The sequence below is a fragment of the Castor canadensis genome, chromosome 14 (genome assembly GCF_047511655.1).
Source record: "Castor canadensis chromosome 14, mCasCan1.hap1v2, whole genome shotgun sequence".
NCBI classification, from domain to species: domain Eukaryota; kingdom Metazoa; phylum Chordata; class Mammalia; order Rodentia; family Castoridae; genus Castor; species Castor canadensis.
In genome coordinates, this window is record NC_133399.1 from 17,716,769 (window position 1) to 17,742,567 (window position 25,799).

General features: G+C 37.1%; 1 pseudogene; it reads right to left on the bottom strand.

Moving 5' to 3' along the window:
- Nucleotides 1-24,635: 24,635 nt before the first annotated feature.
- LOC141416352 (protein max pseudogene) lies at nt 24,636-25,249 on the bottom strand (annotated as a pseudogene).
- Between the last annotated feature and the right edge of the window lie 550 nt (nt 25,250-25,799).

Consider the following 25,799-nt stretch of genomic DNA (forward strand, 5'->3'; position numbering starts at 1 on the left):
GATAATAAATACTGCCATCCAAACTTCCATCCTTATGAACCTGTCTGCTGTGGAGAGACTGAAGGATGCATGAGTACAGATGGAAATTTTACTAGATGTGTGATTTGTCACAGGTGAACATCTTATGCTCTTTCATATTCCTCAAACTTACCTCCTCCATGTTTTGTGATGTACTTGAAGTCCCAAAGCTCACCTGTTCTGGATATTCTCTGACATTCTTACTAGGTACATCGTGGTGTGACTATGACTATCGTCCTAGTTGGTCACTAGGATTTTTCTCTCTGGTATTTTCTTGGATTCTCAGATTCTTCACCCCATCCTGCAAATTTTATTTCGAGGCTTATACAAAGCAATTTTTAAGTGTAGATCTCCACTCTTGGCAGTCTCCTTGTTTCGCAGCACTGGGTTTGTTAAACAGCTATTCATTACTAAAACAAAATATGTCATATCATCAAAATATACACAGAGGAGGTTTATTTTGGCTCACAATATTTGTGATTACAGCCCATGATCACCTGGATTCATGGCTTTGGGGTAAGGTAGCATATCATGAAGGACATAGATGATGCACTAGAGAGAAGCTGTTAGTTCCTGGCCAGGAAGTGGAAAAGCATAAGGAAAATGCTTTGTGTCCTATGTCATCTTCAAGGGTATGTCCCAGTGACCAAGATCTTCCACAAGTCTCTACCTCTTGTAAGTTCTACCTTGTTCTAGTACTGCCAAACTGGTTTCAAAGCCTTTAACAGCTGGGCCTGTGGGGGACATTTAAGATCCAAACTGTAACAGTAACTTGGGGGTCATCCTCAGATCTGTAGCCATTCTGTCCTTTAGGACAAGCTGAAGGTCTCAAAGCTGTGCATAATAGTCACCCCTGTGCTGAATCCCTTCATGTGTAATATGAAGAGCTGGGAAAGAAAGAGGCCCTGGGGAGACTCCTCAGCAAGTCAGTGCCTCTCAGTGATGTGACCATGGCAGGACAACTATGAGTAGAAATGTGCATGAAACCAAGCAGCAGATAGCCTGGCTGACTGTTTTAGATGCTTTCACTACTTCTGTTTACATATATGTTAAAGCAAGTCATAATTTGGCTTTTATTTAGCATTTTTCTTGCCCTAGCTATTCTTCCTAAAACTATGTATTGGATTGCACTTTTAATTTTTAGCCAGCTACTGTAAATTTGTAGACTACAATCCAAAATTGTTTCAGCTATCTACAACAGTGATTGGTTTTAGGATTTTCAAATAAATTACATCATACATATTTAACATATTTTTCAGAACTGATCCTAGTGGGCCTTCTTTGGAAATATTGCCTTGTTTAATTAACTCATATAGATGTGTTCTGGGATTACATAAATGATAAGTGAAAGCATTTCCATTTTTATTTGTTTCTCTATCTTTTGATCCAATCAATTTATTGATTTTTTGACTCATACATCATATAGGTCCCTAGAAATTCAGAGCTATATTTCATCCATGTGCACAATTCAGAATTGTATCTTATCTGTGTCTGCAACTATAATCCCATGCTTATTCCAAAATACGGATTCAAGTTCAGTTCACATCCATGAATGGATGGATAAAGAAAATGGGGAATATATACCCATTGGAATATTATTCATTCATAAATAGCAATAATATCTTGTTATTGGATGCAAAATACATGTAACTGTATTTTTTGTGAAATGAGGTAGACATAGGAAAAATAGTACATGTCCTGCCTCCTATGTAGAAGTTAAAATAAGAATCTTGGAATGCCATTACCTGAATTTGGAAAAGATGGAAGGGAGGAGTAACAGAGTAATATTGACTAATGGATACCAAAATATAGAATAAAGGAAATGTGGTGTTTCACAGGATAGTGGGGAACCAGCATTTCACATGATTTTATTATATATTTTATGAAGATGTAGAAGTGGGGAGCTCATCAAAATGCATTATATGCAGTTACAGAAATATAGAAATTAAGCTGATTTGTACAATTAAAATGTGCTATGCAAATATGAAATAACAAAAAAGAAAACCTGACAGGTTTGAAAATAAATAACAAGGCTACATATTTAGGTGGACCTTGCCATTCAATTTTTTTTTTTCACTCCAGTGGAAGTTTCACATGATCAACTTTCTACAGGAAAATAACTCAGACAAACCCACAAAAATGCTCTAGGGGCCCAAAGAAGAAGATGATTATTTTCATTTTTCTACATAGGTGAAGACTTGGTGGTCATGCAACACCTCTGACACTGAAAAGGATACTTGTACATGTCCTCGTCTTATCTTTGTACATGATTTCATGCTGTTTCTTCTCTGAATCCGGTAGTTTCCCAGGCCATCTGCTTCTCTTCAATCCTCATAATCAGAACATTCAAGATGGACAAACTCACCTTAATAATGAGAAATAAAATGAAAAAATCGTGTGTGTGGCTAAATCTGGCCTATGACCTATATTTTGTAAATAGTTTTATTGGTACACTGTCATGCAGATTCACCGTGTGTCTGTTGTCTCAGCTGATTTCAAGATACAAAGGAGCCTTTGGTGTCCATGAAGTTTCTAGAAATTATCCCCCATGTTTATTGAGAGAGGCCTTTCCCACCATCTGAGTCTCTTCTGTAAGATTATTCCTCTGCTGAAGAGGTATTTGGATGCTCCATGTCTTGAGGTGGAGTTAGGGTTTTAATTTGCTTTGACAAAGAATATATTGGGATTGGCAGTGTCCCTGAAGTGGCCTCTTGGGAAATTTCTTCCACTGTATGTTGGAATCCTGCCACAACCACATGACAAATCCAAGATAGACAGATGGAACTGCAGAAGATATGTGAAGAGCAGTGGAGAAACCACTGTTCCCTCAAAAGCCTCCCTAGAAGAGCCAACATCAGCTGAGTCCCCAATACTATAGGAAGCTTTGCCAATATCAGCAAAACTCATTGGGCTGACCATCAGCTGACTGCAGATGTAGAACTGGACCAGCTGAGCTCAAAGGTACATCCCATATATACTGACATTGATAATAAAGGCACTGAATTAAATGACTTTCTTTTAAGGTATTTGCTGTGCACTAATAACTAAACCTCACATTAATGAAATGTAATAAACCCGAGTGCAATTATGATAATATAGTACTTCTTACTTTTGCCATTTGCTTTTATATTTAAAGATAACAAGCACCACGACTCTTTTATTAAAGCTTATTTAATATGACTCTACTTAAAAGAATACCTGGAGATAAAATTTCATAAAAGAACATGAATGTTTATGCGAGAAAACTCATGACCCCGAATTGCAAGACTGAGAAGGATCTCAAGTTCCTTGAATGTCATGTCTTGATTATGAAAATTAAATGTATTGCTGAGCCTAAATGTGGTACATAATGGAGACTTTGATATTGTTTTTTTGTTACCCTTCCAGCTTTCATGGCAGCATTCATAAATAAGAGAATATTTTATTTAGAACCATGGAAGATTTCATACTTCCATTACATACAGTGCTTTGAGCCACTGTGGCAGCCCCTCTAAAGTTATAAAGAGTATTTTCTGTGGGCTTGAGGTATGTAAATGGACTTCTAACTTATGTAGCTGTTTGCACTGCTTAGGAAAAGAATTAATGATGGCTAAAATATAAAGTTTCTGTGATATAATCAAAGAGTAAGAGTAAAATTATAGCAGGTGGTTATCAAACTATCAGAGATAGAAAAGACTTTTGTATTGGTCTTAAAGAAATCATACATCCTTCAGGAGAAAGAGTGATTTGAATATGGCCGAATGTATACATTTATTTAAACATCCCATAACTATGTTTAGTTTTTATGTATTGGTGAAAAGAAAGAATATTATATAAAATATCATATGGTAATAGTTGTATAGATAAGATGTGCAGTTAAAAAAGGAAATTAATGTACGTGATATTCTTATGGGGCTCTCACAAGACATTTAAATGATAGGAAATTTGAACTGTGACTTCAGGAAAATGGGATTGGATCCACAAGTATAACTGAAGAAGTTTGTGCATGGTAGGAAGAATTCACAATGAAAAGGCCTGTAGGTAGGTCATGTTTCACACATCAAAACTGAGAACAAAGCAATGGTAGTGACCAGAACGAGCCAGAGGGAAGTGAAGGAGAGTACTTTCCTGAGAATGTGGAGGAAGGTCTCCCTGCTGCTGGAGAAATTTAAATATTTTCAGGGTGCAGATAATCCTCCATTCCTGTGCTGTCCCTGGACTTTTTTTTAAAGCAGACTCATAAAGTATAATTGATATATGAATAACTGCACATACATAATGTTTAAAATCATTGATGTTTAGACACATGCAAGCCCCAGTGACACGATCACCACAATCAGTTTTATAAACACACCCAGCAGCTCATGTTCCTTTCTCGATATTGTGTTGTATTGTTTTTGTCTGGAATATTAACTCAACATGAGATTTATCCTCACAGTAAATTTTGAAGTGCACAATATTATATTGTTAGTGTTATCATTAGTCTTATGCTGAGTAGCGTGTGTTTAGAAATTAATCAGTTTAAGCAACAGTAAGTTTGAACTCATGAGTAAACCACATTGCATTTTGCCCTCCTCCACTCCACTGTCTCCAGTATTGCATCCCATGCATCTGTGAGTCTGCTTACCTTAGAAATCTCATGCATTCGATTTCAAAAGCATCTTATAGACCAGACTGGATCCTTATTTATGTTATTTTTTGTTGTGCATTCAGACATCTGTATAATAAGAGTCACAATTTGGACTACTAGAGTCAAAAACTCTTGTAGAAAATAAAATTACAGATCATCATCCTTGATGGTTTGTATTGAAAATACTCAACAAAATACTAGCAAAATGAGTTAAACAGCATCTTGAAGAGATTATTCCACGTTAGGAATATGTGATTCCAGGAAATCTGACTCCAATAACAAAATCCTGTGCCTGTCATTGCAGTCTATGCTCTTTCTTAATATGATTCACCCTGTGGTGGCTATTCAATATGTGCATTTATTTCATTCTTCTCTACCATTGCCATCTTTTTTCAGTACCTACCAAATCTCAGTCTCTCCTGGATGGGGTTTGTAAGAAGTTCACTATGTGGCAGTTTGGATTCCCTCCTGGATGGTGTATCATGGCGACTGAAGGTCTGCCTTACAGGACAGTGGGAGAGATGAAGCATCGGTCCCTTAACTAGGCTTTGGACTTATGCTTAATCATCTTATGCTGTCCAACATAAGATAGTACCCTCTGAGGGACACCATCAGGAGGTATTTTTATTATAGCTCTCTATCAGCTATCTAACATTTCCTCTTGTTAATCCAACCTGTGAACATTTGACTTACTTATGAGATATTGGCCTGAGGAAATAGGAAAAAATTTCTGATCCTACCATGTTCCTAAGAAACAAGGTTAAAAATTAGGTGAATTCGGTATTTATTGTCTCTTGACCTCCTGACATCTAACATCCTCAGAGCTTCTGCACCATCCTTCCTTCCAATTCTCACCAAATTCCAAAGTACCTAACTTTTCTACATTCCTTGGAATTACAAAGCACCTACTTACAGAATGACCACATCTCATTTTGTGAGCTGTGAAATAGGAATGTTTCAGGAAATTCTTATTCCCTCCTTTTCAAGGAAGAAAGCTGAGTTTATTTGTTATAAAACCATGGGACATTGTCACAGACTTTGGCTTTTTGATGCTTTTTATAAACCAAATGGAAGATTTGTAATTGGAATACAATTCAGTAATTGTCATTCATATTCACATATATTGAATATTTGAGAAATACAAGTGACAAATTTAAATACTGTTATTCATCCTGGACTCAAATTTGAATCTGAGAAGTGTTGTCTGTTTTAATTTTTACATACATCCATTATGTGCTATGAATTATATTAGTTATTCATTTTCAATTTCAAGAAGAGAGTGGGGTGAAGAGAAAGAGACATGTAGTTGGAATGTAAAGCAGGGAGAGAACTTGTTCAAGGTACAATGTCCACATGTATGAATTTAACACAATGAAATACATTTGTATGATTAATGTCTGGTAATTCCACAATAAAATAAAAATAAAAATAATTCATGCTTCTTTTTTAATTGTTTTTGTTTTGTAGAAAAACTGAAATGAGGCTGAGATGTTCAGTGATCTGCACATAGTTATTAAAGAGTTAGGATGAGTTTTTATGACCTCCTTCAGCATGTCCCCAGTTCTCATTCTCAGAACAGAAATCGGTCTGGGAGAGGCTCAGTGATCCACCATTTATGAACATAAAAGGATAAGCTTTGTTCAGATCTATACTAGGATGTCCCCAGTTCTCATGCTCTAGGTCCGTGGTCTTTCACCAAGGGAACCAGGCACCCAGAAGAAACTTGACAATGTCTGCAGAGAACATGGTGGTACAACTGGAGAGATGGTGGTGTTCTTAGTGATCTGAAGCCAGCAATGCTCAATTTTGTAAGATGTACAGAGCTATTCTCCACAAATGTCACCATCGTGGACGTTGAGAAGCACTACCAGACATAAGAACTTCTATTCAGTGTGAATTGGGTCACTTAGGGATCTTGGTCAAATATAGATTGTGATTTTCCATGTCTAGATGGCTCAGACACTATGCATTTGTCTCTGCTTCCCAAATGTTATTGAGGCTGTCGTTAGCAGTTAGGGACCCACTCTTTTTACTTTAATTGACAGATAAAATTCCATTTATTACTGATGTGCAGAATAATGTTATGAAGAATTTACTTTGTAGAATGAAAAAAATTAGCTGATTAACAGATTCATTACCTTATGTGATTACATTTTGGGAGGAAAACCATATCAACTCATTATTTTACAGAATACAATTTGTTAGTAACTATACTCACTAGATTATACAGTAGATCTCTTGAAATTATGTAAAATTCCATTTAACTTTAATAACATTCTTTGATCATCTACCATTCCCTGGCCATGAGCATCTGAGTACCTGGTAACCATTCTTCTAACCTTATTGCTATGAAAGTAACTGTTTTATACTCCACATATAAGTGAGATCATGTGATATTTGTCTTTCTCTGTCTCCCTTATTCATTTTACACAATGACCTCCAGTGACATACACGCTAGACCTAATGAAAAAAATGCCTCAGTTTTATTGACAAATTTTATTTCTTTGTATGTATATCCACATTTTCCATCCATGATTCATGAGTGGATTCCACATGATTTCATAGCATGTCTGTTTTTAATAATGTGCAATGAACATGCAGGTGTGTCTTTGAGATATAAATTTCATGCACTTTGGATATATTCCAGAGGTTGGATTGTGAGGTCACATTATAGTTCTATGACTGAGTCCCAAGGCCATGGTCCACGATTAGGGTCAAGTGTAGGCTTTTTGAGGTTTTCCCATCTACATTTCTTCCACACAAATGAGTTTTTTTTCTTTTATTCGTATGTGCATACAATGTTTGTGTGATTTCTTCCCCGTTCCCCCCATCCCCTTCTTCACTGCCCACCATTTCCTCCCTCTCTCCCCACAACCCCCTCACAACAAGGCAGAATCAATTTTGCCCTTATCTCTAATTTTGAAGAGAGAGTATAAGCAATAATAGGAAGGACCAAGGGATTTTGCTAGTTGAGATAAGGATAGCTGTGAGTCAGACATCTCAAGTTTACTTTTTCTTCTTTGGGTAACAGATAATATACTGCTTAAACAAGGTTAACAATTCAGCAGTAAATAAAGTATTCAAATGAGTAAACAAAAATTAGCACACTCCAACTAATGATGTATGGGAGCAAAACTCTACTTTGTAGGGATATGATTTGGGATTCAACATGGGTTAAAAAGTATAAGGTTTGGAAATGTAGTGTTATGGTGGTTAGCTACAGGGAAAAGAGAGCTGTGGGACCCGTGGTAGGTAAAGGAGATAGTACTATCAGAAAGCTCTATATATTTATAACAAGGAAATAGAGAATGGTTTGGAATTAAGTATAGAACAGAAAAGAAAAGAACAAATTACAAGAATAGAAACCAAAGCAAAAAAGAGAAGAAAAAATACATAAAAGAAAAAGGAAGAAACAGGTAAGTGAAAACAAATTGAAGAAGGGAAGAAGAATACAAGGAAACAACCCAACCCAAGTCCTCCCCCACCAAAAAAAAGAAACAACCCACCATCTCCCTCACTAAATTTGCCTCTGGTGGCAGACTCCTATATGGACACTGTGGCTTGGGATTTCCAGAAGTCTCTGGGGTATGGTTGCTGACGTTTCCTAAATTGCTCATCTCAAATCCTCACCTACTACAAAGAGATCAGATATCTCAGTACTCTGCTAGCAAAGTCTAGGTCCTTTGTTTTTAATTTTCAACAAGCATTTAGGCAAGGTGGATAATTCTCTGGCCAACTCCACTTATTGTCTCAGTTTGCTGCAAGTCAAAACCTCTCTGTGGCTACGTCTCAAGACGTACGGAAGATTAATTGCTCGTTGTGTTCAGGATCCCCTAGGATCTTGACACCACCTGAACATCCTATCTCCAGATGGTACCTTGCCACAGCTCTCTGAGGTGTGGGGAATGACGGTTTGTCTTGTCTAAAACTGGCTTTTCACACAGGGAAAATACTGTCCTGCCCGTGTGTCTATGCACTGGAGTTAGGGGTTGGGAGATGTGCAGTTAATGTCCCAAACCTAGGTCTTCCAGTCTGTCACAGCTGCTGCCTTGCACACATTGAGGTGGAGGCTCCAGCTTCCTCTCCACCAAGGGGACCTGGGGTTAGAGTCTGATCTGCATCTGCAACTTGTTTCTTGATTCAGTCTGTCATCTTTTTGATTTGCTGAATTTTTGTGCGCCTCTGTGCACTTCCTCTTTTTTTTGGCATTTCCATAAGTAGTCTCTTTTTTGTTACCCAAAATCTAATTCTATGGGTAGGATGGAGACAGCTTCTGATCTGCAGTATGACCTCATGATGGTTTTTAATTTATTTCTAGAATTCATTCTTTTTATATACTGGATCTGATTTGGACAAAATATTTGTGGGAAATTTTGAGCAAACTATGTCCAAGATACCATAAAATTATGTTGGAGAATGAGAAAAGGAATTGTAAGGAAAAGAAAAGCAAAAATGTCAAAATCTAAATTCTGTAAAAAAACCTTGCTCTAATAGATTTAAGTAATATTTTTATAATGTTTAAATTCACACGTTTAGTTTGAAAAAGGTTGGGCTAATACTCAGGAGTAAGAAATAACAAAGAATGATCCATGTGCCCTTTATTCATCATTCACAATAAAAACACTGAGAGAAAACAACACAGCAAGTTCTCATCCAGGATGATAACCACTCGTAAGAAGGAAATTAATTCATAAGAACAATGAGACACCTGTCCAACCATGATCATTATGGCAATTTTCTTAATAGCTGAGGTCTGTAATCCAGCTGAATGCCCATCACAGGAAGAATGGAAAAGAAAACATGGTGCATGTATGCAACGAAATATTACTGAATTATGAAGAAAGATGGAAGTCTATCATTTGTGTCAACCTGCAAGGTACAGAGGACATATTGTTATTTAAATAAGCCAGATTCAGAAAGACAAGGACCATGTGTTATTTATCATAACTTCATTTTATATGACTGTATTCAGCTGATGCACCTGTACTGTATGAGAGTGATTAGTAGAAGTTGTGAGAAGTGGATGAGTAGAGGCTAAATGTGGAGAGCCCAGATTTCATCAGTGCAATGTGTGTGCATGGGGAAAATACACAAATTAATGTGTAAAATGAGAATATATTCATCAAAAATAAAATCATTTATAGAACTGACCACATGTCAAGGTTTACTAAGGTTAATATTTTATATCCATTTCAACCTGCCTCCTACCAGAGTGACTTAAACATAAGAGCCAGAAATGTATTCATCATACATATTTATTATCTCAGAACTACCATATGATCTTGTTGTACCACTCTTTGGCACATGATTAAAGGAATGCAAGTCAGCACAAAATAGCAATGAGTTACACCCATGTTTATTACAGCTCTTCTCAAAATAGTCATGTTATGGAATCACCAAGGATACTGGTGGTATCCACCAAGGATGACTCAATAAACAAAATGTGATAAACACACAGATGCACATAGACAAGCAAACACAGACACACATACGTAGACAAGCACACACACACACACACACGGGGTAGGCACATGAAACTGTAGATCATCATGTTAAGTAAAGTAAGACAGGATCAGAAAGGCAAGCATTGCATATTTTCTCTGGTATTCAAGAGCTACATCTAACGAAAAAATTGACATGAAAATAACAATGGGAGTTTTGGAGGGGGAAGCCACTGGAAAGTGAGAGTTGTAAAAAATAATTTTGATTATTTTTGTACTTTGGTACATTGTAAGTATTCAAGAAAAGGTCACATTGAAACTCAATGAAAAATGCAAGAGAAATAAAAAAGAGGGTATAGGAGCATGAAGATAAGACAGAAATGGAGGCAATGGCCAGGATCAATGGATATCATATGCATGCATGGGAATATCATGATGAAACCTTCATCATTGTTCAATTCATGTGTGCTAGCATAAATGTGGAAAGTATTATCTCAAGTATTAAAATATCTGCCTGGAAAAGAATGCGGAACAGGTACCTCAAGGGAGCTATTTCTCTCATGACTATGTTAGTGTCTGTATAAACTGAGCCAAACTAGAAACAGTACTCCTAATATGAGATTATAACCCAAGCACCTGCCATAATACATCCTAATATGCTGATATGCACATATTGGGAAGGACAGGTAAGGCAGTGATATTACAGGAATGATACACCAATAAGTGGAAATGGTGGCCTCAGAAGTTTCCACTATAAAATTAGATACAGAACCTTAGAGACCAAATGAAGATTTCCCCATAATTATATAATTTATGATTTTTAAAGTAACATAAAAATATTTAGTGACATCTAGGTAATTGAGATGAATTTGTTGCTACAATTAAGTCCTCATGACTTGACAAAATCATTTTAAGATGGAGAGTGGGAAAAAAATGAGACTATTGGAGGGGACGAGCCAAACTAGACAAAATATATGTTTATGTGGAAATGTAACAACAGCACCCCAATAACCCATACTAATAAAAATGATTTTTTAAATGTAAGAATACACTCTTTTTAAAATTCATTTATTCACATGTGCTTACATTGTTTGGGTTATTTCTCCCCCCTGATCTCCACCCCCACCCTCTCCCCTCCTCCCCTCTAGCTTCCAGAACTAAACTCTCCCAAAATCAATGAACCAATAAAGAAATGGTCACCTGAACTAAGGAGAACTTTCTCAAAAGAAGAAATTCAAATGGCCAAAAAAAACACATGAAAAAATGCTCCCCATCTCTAGCCATAAAAGAAAGAAGATACTCTCTTTAGGAACTGTGGAGGAAGCACTATCTAAAGTTTTTACTTCATTCTGTGTAAACATAAAGTGACTCAGATATGCTTCTCACACTGGACACAGCTCTAGGTAACTAATAAAATTAAGCGAAACCACTATTAGGATATTTTCCCAGCTTCCATCTTGAGTTCTCACCATGCCCTGAGCTCAGGCAACACATGTATTATCACACTCATTTCTTGCACCCCATCCTGCTGGTTATTTATACCCACTGTCCAGAAAGGAAATCTCTACACATGTGCGGAAGGTGATATTTGTGGAAATGTGCCTACAAATAATTTAGGTGATCTTTAGGTGAATTTAAAATCATCAGAAGATGATTGATTTTGTTGAAACATAAAAAGTCACAAAAGTCAAAACTTTAGTAATCAGTACAAACAGATACAAACTAAGATGGCTGCAGGTATGAAGCCAATTTAGTAATAACCATGATGCATCAAAAGTCTCCAAATGTAAAACACAGTGAGGGAATGAGCATGCAATGTGACTGATAGATAATATTTCTCATATAAAATTTCACATGCCTTCTATAAAATGTATCCATACATATATAAAGGAACTAAAGTCAAGTAGCAAATTCAAGGAAAAAACATTCAAATTTCTTTTTAAAATCAAAACTTAAAAACACTCATATACCACTTAAGTAAAAACTTTATTATTATCAGTTGCAAGAGAAAGATAAAGGATAACAAGTCCCAAAATACTGGTTCAGGCTGAGTAGTAAGGAAGAAACTAGTATATAAATCTTTTTAGTATCCCCTTTGATCTGTCAGGGAAAACTTACTTTGTTCATGGAAAAACCAGAATAAAAACAGACACTGGGGTGTGTATATCCCTAACCATTGTTGTAATGAAATGTTTGTAAGGAAACTGCTCCTCGCATCTTTTTCAATGAACATGGAAACAAACTAAATTATTATATTTTTTATTTATTCCTCTTTTTTATTTATGTTCTGGGTGGGGCTACATTTTGGCATTAACAAAAGTTCTTCCAATATATCAAATATATCATACTTGAATTCACCCCCTCCACCTTTCTCCTTTATACCCACTTCCCCCGTTCCTGGAACATTTTCAACAGGTATCATTTTTCCACTTACATATATGTGTACACAGTATTTGCACTGCTTCACCCTCCCACACATTTTCCCCTTCTCCTCACTCCTCCCAACTGATACCAACCTCCCCACCCCAGGTAGAACCTATTCAAAACATATTAAAAGCTGAAGGCAATATGCATTCACTTCATTGTGCCTCTCTACACCTTCTACTCAATTTTCTTTCCCTCTAAATGAACAGTCCTTGGACATATTCTAACATTATGAGAAATATCTTACAACACTTATTCATTCAGGCCGTAAGTGTGCTCCCATTCCCATCACATCATTGTCAACAGTGATCTATACATTGCGTCCATCTACAACCCACTTCTCTTTTTAACATATTAAATAGGGTTTCAGTCAATTAACCAAGAAAACAGTGATCTCTCACCTCTGGGCTCAACTGGATGGATTCCTAGATGACATATGTAAATTTCTTTAGTTTCCTTTTTGGTGATCATCTCCCACATGACCTACCAGGGTCTCAGACTCACCTGGATGGGGGTCTCTGAGTAGAAGTTCTCCTTGTGGAAATGTGGAATTCTCCCTGGATAGTGGATGATTGAGACTGAAGCTCTGCCTCAGACAAAGCAACAGGAGGGGGTGAAGCATGGTCCTCTAGCCAGGTTCAGGAGTCTTAGGACTTCAGCAGAACAACTGTGTCATGCTCTGGCCATTCCTGCATACTGAATATAATACAGAAATGTATTTCTAGCTTCCTGTACTCATTAGGTAATTTTCTTCCCATAATTCCAACCCCTGAGCCACTCCCTGATTTCCCTGAGGGATGGTTGTCTGAGAAAAAAGGAAAATTTCCTGAATTCTACATACTCAAAAGATCACATGAGGAATTATGCAAATGCAGTATATTTACATCTTCTCCCTGAAATTTCTGCTTTACAGAAATCTTACTTTCTTAGCACTTTTGCCTAGTTGATAGTTTGCTTTTGGTCCAGTGTCTGATTTACCAGGATTTACTACATTCCTTGGGAAGTTCAATGACCTTTGAATTCACAGGATTTTAATTTTTTAATAGATTTCCAGAATACAAACATGAATTCATTTTTTACATTTGACAGTTTTTATTAGGATAAAATATGTTAGAGTAATTTTAAATAAAAGCATACTTTATTAAAATCTAAAATTACGTTGGAGAAAATGAAAATGATCTGAGTTGAAGAGGACAAGGGAAAATGCCAAAATCTGTGTGCTTAAAAAACCTAAGAGAAAGGGTGGACAAATGGGACTTCATAAAATTAAAAAGCTTCTGCACAACAAAAGAAATGGTCTTTAAACTGAAGAGACCACCCACAGAGTGGGAGAAAATATTCACCAGCTATACCTCAGACAAGGGTCTGATAACCAAAATATACAGGGAACTTAAGAAACTAAACTCTCCCAAAATCAATGAACCAATTAAAAAATGGGCAACTGAACTTGATAAAACTTTCTGAAAAGAAGAAATTGAAATGGCAAAAAAACACATGAAAAAATGCTCACCATCTCTAGCCATAAAGGAAATACAAATCAAAACCACGCTAAGATTCCAACTCACCCCTGTTAGAATAGCCATCATCAAAAACACCACCACCAAAAGGTGTTGGCAAGGATGTGGGGAAAAAGGAACCCTAATCCACTCCTGGTAGGAATGCAAGCTGGTACAACCACTCTGGAAAAAAAGTTTGGAGACTTCTTAAAAATCTAACCATAGACCTGCCATATGATCCAGCAATCCCACTCCTGGGGATATACCCAAAGGAATGCAACTTAGGTTACTCCAGAGGAACCTGCACACCTATGTTTATTGCAGCACTATTCACAATAGCCAAGTTATGGAAACAACCAAGATGCCCTGCTATTGATGAATGGATCAAGAAAATTTGGTATTTATACAGAATGGAATTTTACTCAACCATGAAGAATGAAATCTTAACATTTGTAGGTAAATGGATGGAACTAGAGAATATCATTCTGAGCGAGGTCAGTCAAGCTTGGAAGACCAAAAATCATATGTTCTCCCTCATATGTGGACTATAGATCTAGGGCAAATGCAGCAATGTGGTTGGACTGGGACCACATGACAAGGGGAGAGAACATATGGGTGATATAGAAATAGATAGAAAACCCAAAGCATGAAAGCTTTCGATGTCCCTACTCCAGAGGAGCTACTTCAGAAACCTTAAAGCAACAGAGGTTATCATGAGATGGAGTCAGAAATCAGGGTAAAGAAACCAGGGTAACACAAAAGCAATATTAGGAATATTTCTGGATAGCTATCCTTAACGCAAAAACACTTTGTCTTCCTTATTATGCTTCTCTCTTTTCCTTTATAAGACTAGTGATAAAGACAGAACAGGACCTGCCTGGAGCTGTGGGGGGAAGGAGGGAAAAGGTGGGAAAGAGGCAGGGGGGGAGAAATGACCCAAACAATGTATGCACATGTGAATAAATAAATAAAAAATAACAAAATAAAGACTGTTGGTTTAAGTTAAAAAAAAGACCTTGGCCTGATAACTTTCAGTGATTATATTTGAAGCAGTTAATTGCACATCTTTATTTTGAGGTAAATGTAGATTAATGTTCAGGAGTAAGAAGGGGCACTGAATGATCAATCTGACCTTTATTCAATGAAAGTTGATTGAATTAAAAGTTGTGGAAGACCAAGGTCACACCTAGGATGTTAATACAGTTATCAAGGAAATGTATACTGAATACCAGTGAGACCCCCCCACCTGGTCCTGTTATTGTGATAATTTTCACAGTAGGTGATGTCTGTAATCCACCTGGGTGCCCATCACAGGATGAATGGACAAAGGAAACATGATGCAGGCACACAATGAAATATTACTGAATTACTGAACTGAGAATGGAAGCCTGTCATGTCTGGGCACATGGAAGGGACTGGAGGACATATTGCCATTTAAAGTCAGCCAGATTCAGACAGATAAGGCCCTCATGTTTTTTTTCATATGTTCATGCTTTATGAATGTATTCAGCTGACACATCTATACTGTATGACAGTTGTTAATAGAAGTAGGGTAGTGGGTCAGTTGAGGGTGAAAGAAGAGAGACTGGATTTCTTCAGTGCATGATGTAGGCATGTGAGGAAGTAACACATTGCACAGATTATTATGTAATAATTATATATATATATATTTTTAATATAGAAGCATCCAGTCATCAGCTTATTTTTATTTATTTATTTATTTATTTTTGTGGCAGCACTGGGGTTTGAACTCAGGGCCTCACACATGGCTAAGCAGGTGCTCTTACCGCTTGAGCCACACTGCTAGCCAATAATTATATTTTTATTGCACAGATTATTATGTAAGAAGTATATTTCCACCAAAAATAAAATAAAATACAGAATACACCCACAGCTCAAGATACCAATACTGCGGTTTTATATCCATATCAACCTGTTTCTTTCCACAGTGATCTACCCCTCACAGCCAATGACACATTTATCATAAATACTTAAATTCACCATAAATATTTATGATCTCAAAACTATCATATATTCCTATTTTATCACTTCTGGGTATATAACTAAAGGAAAACAAGTCAGAACACAAGAGAAGTAATTTGCACCCATGTTGATTGTAGCACAAAACACACACACACACACACACACACACACACACACACACACACATAGAAATCCCACAAACACACATACAGGAGTCTCATTGATAAATGGAAACACATACACTACTTAAAGGAAGTGGATGAAACTGAAGATCATCATGTTAAGTGAAATAAGCCAGGCTCAGAAAGGCAAACATTGAATATTTTCTGATATGCAATAGCAACATCTAAAGGAAAAACTTACATAAAAGTAACAGTGGTAGTGTTAGAGGGGGAAGTCAGTGGAAAGTGGGAGTATTTGAGGGGGTAGCCAGTGGAAAATATGATTGAAGGACATTTTTTGCATGTATGAAACCCATAGAAAATTGCAGGAAACATAAAAGTGTGCAGTAGGAGTATGGAGGAAAGAAAGAAATGGAAGGATGGCTATGATCAGTGTACATGATATCATGTACATAATGACACCCCCACCACTGTTCAATTCATATTTGGTAGCAAATTTGAAAAATATTGTCTCAAGTATTAAAAAATAGTGCCTGGGAATGAACATACAGCAGATAGCTCAAGGGTGCTATTTTGCTCATGACTAGGTTAAAATATGTGGAAATTGAACTAAAATAGAAACAGGATCCTTAATATGAGAATATAACCTAATAACCTGCCAAAACACACTCTAAAGTGCTAGCACTTACATTATTGGGAAGGAATGTTAAGGAAATGATTTGGCAGGAATATTATACCCAAGCTGAAAACCCATGGTCTCAGACTTGTTTCACTTTAGAATTATATACAGGGCCTTAGTAGTCAAAAGAAGATTTTCACATAGTAGTGCAATTTACATTTACTTTAATAAAGGAAAAAATTTTAGTGACATTTTTATAATTGTGCACATTTATGTAAGTATTTAGTGACATTTATGTATTTGTGATGAAATTACTGCTAAAAATATGTCCTTGTGGATAAGTATCAATTTGTAAGCATTTTAGATCCAAAGATTGAAAAAGTTTGGAAATATTTGACACAATAAATATATAGATTTGGGTGTCATAGAAAGAAAAAGTGTAATATAAAAATTTCTGTAAATGAATTATATAGAAAATGTGAAATCAGAAAAAGAAAAACGGTAAGCCTACTATAGAAAAAAGGATTTCTACTTCCCCCTTCTTATCAAAGAACCCCAATTCTGAATCTTTGATTCTCATTACCGTAGACACTTCTTCAGACTCAGGACAATAGTATTACTTACTAAATAGTCTTATAAATGAACTTTTAATATCTTTGTTTCTCAGACTATAGATGAAGGGGTAAAACATCAAGGGGAGCATACTGTACACCACGGAGGCTCCTGCTATTCAGTGTTAGTTTCAAGTCACAGCAGAATTGCGGTATGCTCCTATGCTTCTACAGTAAAATAAGAAGAGATCTGAGAGGTGAGACACACAAGTTGAAAATGATTTTTACTTCCCTGAGATGATGAGATTGCATGGATGGAGAAAACTATCTTGAAATAAGAATAAAGGATACCAGCAATAGAACAACAAGCCAACAGCATAGCTGCTGAATAAATCATCTCATCATTAAGAAAGGTGTCAAAACAGGCATGGGGAACACCTGATTAGCTTCACAGAAAAAGTTTGGGGTAGCCAACTCTTTACAGAAGGTCATCCCCAAAACCACTAAACTATGAAAGATGGGATGTTGGACATGCATCATCCAGGACACCAGAACTAGTAACACACACAGCCAAGGGATCTTGAAAACAATGCAGTGTAGTGGATGCCAGACAGCCATAAAATGTTCATAGGCCATCACAGGCAGCAGAAATATTCTAACCCCCCAAAAATATGAAGTCTGTTTCGGTAATGCAGACTTTGTACGTTATGGTTATGCTCTGTGTCTGTATTTTCATCAGACTCTTTGGGACAGTGGCAGAGGCTAAACAGATGCCCACAAAGGACAAGTTGCAGAGGAAGAAGTACATGGGTGTGTGCAGGTAGGGGATCTGAGGTGGTGGCCATGATATATATGCTCTATAGTCATTTTGCAAGCATTGTGAAATGAATGATTAATGTGGGAAATTATCATACATTAACAAAATCTAGTGAGGGAGATATTAGACCAGTAAATGAAGGCAAATGGAGGAAGGTAAGGAAATGATAATTTGGGTACCCAAGATAACAGAATGCTGACTGACAGACCACCTGTCCCTGAGTTCCCACAAATCTCAAAGATAACTTTTGTTTTTTGGCTACCATCATAGTTGCTCTGGATTTTGCTAAATAATATATTGTCAATACATGACAATTCAGACGTGCAATGACAAACCTCTAAATAAGCATTTGGAATTGAAATCCACTCAAGGAGCATCAGTGCCATCAAAAACTCACTGTTTCCCTAGAGGGTGTTCTCTTTTTGTGGGGGTGGGGGTGGGGGTGGGGGAACCATAGTAGCTTCCATTTCACAAAGACCACAGAAAGTGCTAAAAATTGACACACAGTGCTGTGAGACTTCCAGGAGCTGGGAGTTTCTCAGATTGATGAGAAAAGGAAAAAATGAATGTTGGCTATTTACCTCTGACTGTTGATCTGAGGTTCCCTCTAACACATTGAGAGTTGCCATCAAACCATACAGGGAAGGCAGGAACCTAGAGAAAGTCTGTGCCTTAAGGGACACAGATATGCAAGGTGGTGGAGAGGTACCACTCAGAGGAGAAACTTGAGAAGTAAAGACTGAAACTTGAGAACCAGAAATTGGAGGACAGTGTTCAATATACTCACTGGAGCACAGAAAAAACCCACTGTTCTCAACAAGGAAGAAATTCAGATTTTAAAACAATAATTTTTCCTTTTGGTCAAAGGGCCAATTTTTCTATCCCTCTTCTATTCCAGTTTTTTTTCTCCTTACTGTTCCAATCTTCCTCACCTTTGTCCTTTTCCCTCTTCTCTTCCTTCTTCTCCTTTCTTCATTTCTTCATTTCTTCCTTACAAACCACTCAACTAGTGGTTTATTCTATCACCTCCTTACATTACTCCAATCTATCCTATCCTTCTGCAATTCTTGTCCATAGAACACTCCCACACAACTGAATCACAACTCTATATACATTAGGATCTTATTAACCTGCAGCCCCCACATCTCACATCTCTTCTCTCCATCTCCTGATCCTTCTTCATTATCTCCTCTCCCACTTCCGTAGTTTTCACTGCCTTTTTAAATCTCTGCGTAAACAAGTTTTATTTTTCCAACAACTGTCTATTTACAGATAATGCTGATACAAGCTTTATATGATTTGCTACTGAATTTGTAAATTTGTTTTTCCTAAGTTATACCTCCAGGTCGGTGGACAGAAATAACCAAACAACCTATCCAATAACTAGTACTGCCAGGACACAGAAATTAATTGAAAGGAAATACATCAGGGGACTAAAACCCCCAAGCAACTAATCAACAACAGATGACTAAAACTCAAAAGGGAGACTTAAGAAATGCAAAAGACAGGAGAATATGACTCCTCAAAAGTTCAATAGCCACACGACAAAGTATCTAAAAAGTATCATCTAGAAAGAGATGAAACCTCAGTTCCCAAGTTCAAAATAATGATGACAAGAATGTATAAGGAGGTTAAAGATGACATGCAAAAACAAGTCAATGAAATTCATAAGAATATGCATAAACATCTTATGAAGGCATACATTAAATAAATGACCTCAAATGGTATAAAAACATCTGAATGAAATCAAGGAATAAACAAAAAATGAAATGAAGACAATACAAGATATGAAAGGAGGTTTAATAAAGATATAGAAAATCTGTAATAAAAATCAAATGGCCAGATGGGGATACTATAACTAAAAAGCTCCTTAAGTGAAATATAAATAAATTTGGAAGTCGCTCCTACAGACTGGAACAAGTGGAAAACAGAATTTTAGGTAATGAAAGCAAAGTAGATGTAATAGAATAAACATAAATATATCCAGAAAAGAATGAAAAAATGTGAAAGAAATATGGAAGAACTCTGTGACTCCATTGATAGATCAAATCTATAAATCACGTTCATTGAAGAAGGAGAACGGGGCAAGTCAAAGGAATATTAAACATATTCAACAAAAATTAGCAGAAAACACCTAAAATCTTAAGAAAGAGATGGCCACTAAGGTACATGAGGCCTCTAGGACACCAAACAGACATGAACAAAATACCAACTCTCCACAACCTTATAATTAAAACATTAAGCATAGAAATCAAGAAAGGTATATTGAAGGCCTCAAAGGAAAAACATCAAATCACCTACAAAGGAAAGCCCAACAGAATACAGCTTTTTAAACAGAAACCTTAAGAGCAAAAATGGATGGAATGCAGTATTTCAAGCACTGAAAGAAAATTATTTCAAACTAGTTACTCTACCCAGCAAATTTATCTTTCATAAGTATAGGAGGACTTACATCCTTCAGTGATAAACAGACAATAAAGCAATTTATCATCCCTGAACCAGCGTTGCTGAAGGTACTGGAAGGAATCTCACAAACAGAAGATGAAGATACATAATGTCATGAAAGGATGGTAATAAATAAATATTAGGAGATGAACAGATAGTGGAAAGGAGAGTAAGAAAGAACCAGTGGCACAGACAAGAGCAAATGTGGTGGGAGTTATTACATATTACTCAATATTAAGACTTAATGTTACTGTACTCAACTTCTCCATTAAAGAGAAAGATTGGTGAGCTGGTTGAAAGTGGAAGACCTGATGATTTGTTGTTCACAAGAAACCCATTTCACTGATGAAAACAAACATTTTCTTATGGTAGAAAAATATTTTCCAAGCACATGTACCTCAAAAACCAGGAGGTGTAGCCATACTGATATAAAGTAGATTTCATACCTAAAATATTCAGAAAAGACAAGGCCACTCCATACTGAAAAAAGAAGAAATATATCAAAAGGAAATAATAACTGTTAAGTTAAATGCACTCCATATTGGTAGACCCAACTTCATTAAATAAACTCTACTGTACTTAAAAGTAGGGAATGACCCTAACACAATGATAGTAGCAGATTTCAATACTTCATTTTCAACAATAGATAAATCATCCAGACAAAAAGTAAACAAAGAAAATTCAGAAATAAATTATAGCATAGACCAAATGGACCACACAGACATCTACAGAGTACTTCGTCTGGCAACTGCACAGACACATTCTTCTCAGCAGCCACGAAACTTTCACCAAAATAGATTTTATATCATGACACAATGCAAGTTGTAACAAATATTAAAAAACTGAAACAATTAATTGTATACATCTGATCACAGCAGAATAAAACTAGAACTCAATGACAAAAGAAACAGGAAAAATATTCAAACACGTGTTTACTGACCAACACATTGCTGCATCACCAGTGAGTGAGAGGAAAAATAAAGGTGGACAGAAGAAAGTTCTTTAAATCTAGTGAAAATGAAATACAACCTACTAGAAGATATGGAACACAGCAAACACAGTGCTAAGAGGAAAGTTTATGGTTATGAGTATGTACATTGGCTAAACAGAGAGATCTCAAATAAATGATGTAATGCTGAATCTCAACATCCTAGAAAACAAGAATAAGCTAACCCCATAATTAATACAAGGAGAGAGAGAACAATAATAAAGGCCCAAATCAATGAAACAGAGACAAAATCAATGAAACAAAAAGTTGGTTCTTCAAAAGGTAACTAAAATTAATAATCCCTTAGTAAATCTGACTACAAGCAGGAGAGAACACCCAAGTTAGTAAAATTAGAGATGAAAAGTGGGCTATTGCAACAAATATCAATGAAAATACTTCAAAAATCTATACTTGAATAAATTGGAAAATCTAAATGAATCTAGATACATATGACTGTCATAAATTTGAACAAGAGGACATAAACCACATAAAAAGATTTATCGCAAACAATGAAATTGAAGCAGCAATAAGAGTCTCCCATAAATAAAAGCCCAAGACCACCAAGACCAAATGGGTTGACTGCTTAATTCACCCAGAGTTTTGGAGAACTAATACCAAAGCTCCTGAACCTTTTCCATGAAACAAAAAGGGAAGGAACATTACCACACTCATTCTATGAAGCTAATGTTACACTCATCCAAAAACTGGACAAGGACACCACAAACAAAGAGAACTGTAAGCCAATCTCCTTAATGAACTTAGGTGCAAAATTTCTCAGTTAAATCCAAGGCCAACCAAATTCAGCAATATTTCAGAAAAATCATGTGAACATTGGTTTCATTCCAGGGATGCAGAGTGGCTCAACATAAAAAAGCAATGAATTTATCACAGTATATAAACGGAAGAAAGAACATAAATCACATGATCATCTCAAAAGACCAAAAAAATCCTTTGACGAGATTCAATATTCTTATATGATGAAGTCTATGATGAAACTAGGAATAGAAGGAATGTACCTCAACAAAATAAAAACTATATATGATAAGCTTATAGTCAACATCATACTAAATGGGGAAAATAGAAACAATTTCTTCTAAGGTCAGGTACAAGACAAGGGTGTCCACTCTATGCACTTATTTAACATAATGTTGGAATTCCTAGCCAAAAAAATTACATAGGAGGAATCAATAAAATGAATAAGAATAGTAAAGAAAGAAATCAAACTATCCCTATTATACTAAAAAGACCCAAAAACCTTCACCCAAAAAACTCCTAGACATCATAGACACCTTCAGGACAGGTACAGAATATAAAAATCAGTACATAAAAATCAGTAGCTTGCTATATACCAAAATGAAGAGACAGAAAAATTTAGGAAACAATTTTATTTATAATAACCACAAAAAAAAAAGAACTTAGAAATAAGCTGAACAAAGGAACTGAAAGACCTCTACAATAAAAATAGTAGATCTCTAAAGAAAGAAACTTAAGAAGATATTAGAAAATGAAAGATCTCCCATGCTCAAGGATGCACAGAATTAGGTGTGGATACCAAGGGAGGAAGAAAAGAACAGAATGATGGAAAGTGAATAATGTTGAAATACATAACAAGTTTGCAGGAACAGGATATGATGAAACGCACTGAAAGCTGTTGCATTATACAGAAGAGGTGGAAAAGGATATGGAAAAGTAAAGTACAATATATTTGTAGGTAAAATGCCAAGGCAAAACTCTAATGAACAATGAACAAACACTTAGTGAAGGACTAGAATGTAAAACAGGTCATGTTAGGTGAAGGGAACTAGTGGGAGGGGGGTGGTAAATGAAGAGGTTAAGAATGGTGAATGTGGTTCATGTATTCTCTACACATATGTGAATATGGAACATTGAAACCCGTTAGTCTTTTTTTTTTTGACAAAATAAGTTTTTATTTATAGTCTTATAGTAAAGGGGGAAGCCTTAACTTGAAGACAATTCTTCGGCAGTATGTACAACATACTTTTTATTTCCATGCAATGGAATCAAACACGGACTGAGACTACACAGAATACACTAGAAATCAGCAAATGCAGGGAACAGAGTAGGAAAAAGACAAAGAAATGCGGCCTAATGACACAAAGCCCTTCACTGGGATCTGTTGACCACAGCCAGAACCAGGGCTGGATCACACAATGGAGACAGGTTCCAGGACAGGGGAGGACGTGGGGAGAATAAGGAAAGGGCCACATGGGGGTGCAGGTTTAGTACCAGGTAAATTGCTCTTGGTATTTACATACAAAATCAGATGGATCTATTTCTTAGAAATACACATGAAAAGAAAGGAAGATTTGATCATTACTTTATGAATCTGTCGCTTTGCAGTATCGACATCATCAGAAATAGGCACAATTCACTCAGATTCAAATTTCAGTAGCAGGAAATAAATATCAAAACATCATCACTGGCCCTCAATACAAAACCTCTACCCAGCCCAAGGCTCCCTCCCTGTCCCACCCCCCAAATATCCACCCCTACCACTCTCTGGTAGCTGCTGCTTCACTGCTGCTGTCTCCTATACATACCACAAGTGTCATGTGGTCCTCCACAAGGCAGGTGATGAAGATTTAATCAGATGGTTGGGAGAAGTGAGTGAATCATGCCAAGGACTCGGCAAATCTGTCCCCACTTTCCTTCTACACCACAAACTTCTTCAAGGATCTTGTCTTCAAACAGAAGTGATAAATACCTTTCCAGAAAAAAATCCTCACAAAGGAGAGGGGGTGATTCTGATCATCCCAACCTGGTCATTTTCTCAAAGTAGAGCAGTTCACAGATTCACAAAGTCTATCAATTAGAAGTGAGGGGACCAAGAGAGGTCTGGCAGGGCAGGCATCCTCCAGGCATGGGCCCAGTGTGGCTGGAGGAGCTGGTGGGGTGGGCAGGACACCATGTGCTCAGGTCCGGCCATCTGTCCGTCTGTCCTCCACAGAAAAAGCTGCCAAGTTGGGGTATTTTGGTTTAAAAATTCCTGGAAGGGACAGGGAATCCCTGAAGGGAATACATTTTTTTAAAAAAAGTGGTATGGGGAAAGAGAACGAGAACTATTGTCCAAGAGCTTCTATGTAAAAATAAAAATTAAAAAAAAAGAAAGAAAAAATGAGTCTCTTAAATGGTTCTGGGGCTTCTAACGATGAACTGAGAGGAGGATGAGAGACGGAGGAGACAAGGCAGTTTTTATTGCTGGCTGCCCCACACGGCTTAGCTGGCCTCCATCCGGAGTTTCTCCCTGCTTTGGGGCTCTTCAGGCTCTGACTCTGAGCTGGAGTCTGAGCCCCATCGAAGGCAGAGATGGTGCTGGCCTTGGCGTTGGTGTAGAGGCTGTTGTCTGAGGAGGGGTAGTTGGTCTGCAGTTGGGCACTCGACCTTGCCTTCTCCAGTGCACGGACTTGCTGCTCCAGAAGAGCGTTCTGCCGCTTGAGGTCATCAGTATCTTGCTGGTGCGTGTTGTTTTTCCTTCGCATATACTGGACATACTCTGTGGCTTTGTCTAGGATTTGGGCCCGGGATGCCTTCTCTCCTTGGAGTGACGGGATCGAGTCCCGCAAACTGTGAAAGCTGTCTTTGATGTGGTCCCTACGTTTTCGTTCCAGTGTATTATGATGAGCCTGTTTGTCAGCGTCGCTCTCCACCTCGATGTCATCGTTATCGCTCATCTATGGCCCAGGGAGCGGCCACTGCAGCGGCGGCGGGGAGGGGGAGGGGCGAAGGGGAGGGGGAAGTCACCAACAGCAAGTGCCTGCACACACACTCACTCACTCACTCGCTCACTCACTCACTCACTCACACACAACACAGAGGAGAACCACCTCCTCACTCTGTCAGTCATTTTATAAAAGGTAGTGGAGCAAGAGGGAGAATGATGGAGGGGCTGAACCAAAGTATGGAACATGTCAGGCATATAGAGAAATGCCACAATTTAAACCTTCTGTATAACTACCATACACTAATGAAAATGTTTAAAAATAAGAGAAAGAAGTCATTCTACTTCTACTTTTCCATTTTTAAGACAGTGTCTTGCTAGGTAACCCAATCTGGACTTGAACTCATGGTCTATCCTGCCACAGCCTCTGGGATTACAGACGTGTGCTGTGACACCATCCATTGTAACATATGTTGAAATACACAATATCATATTGTTAGCTCCCTGAACTACATTGTACGACCAGGTTTCTAAAAATTAATCACTTTATTTAACTTTAAATTTATTAAGAAATAGCCCTACTTTTTGTTTTCTTCTACACCACAAT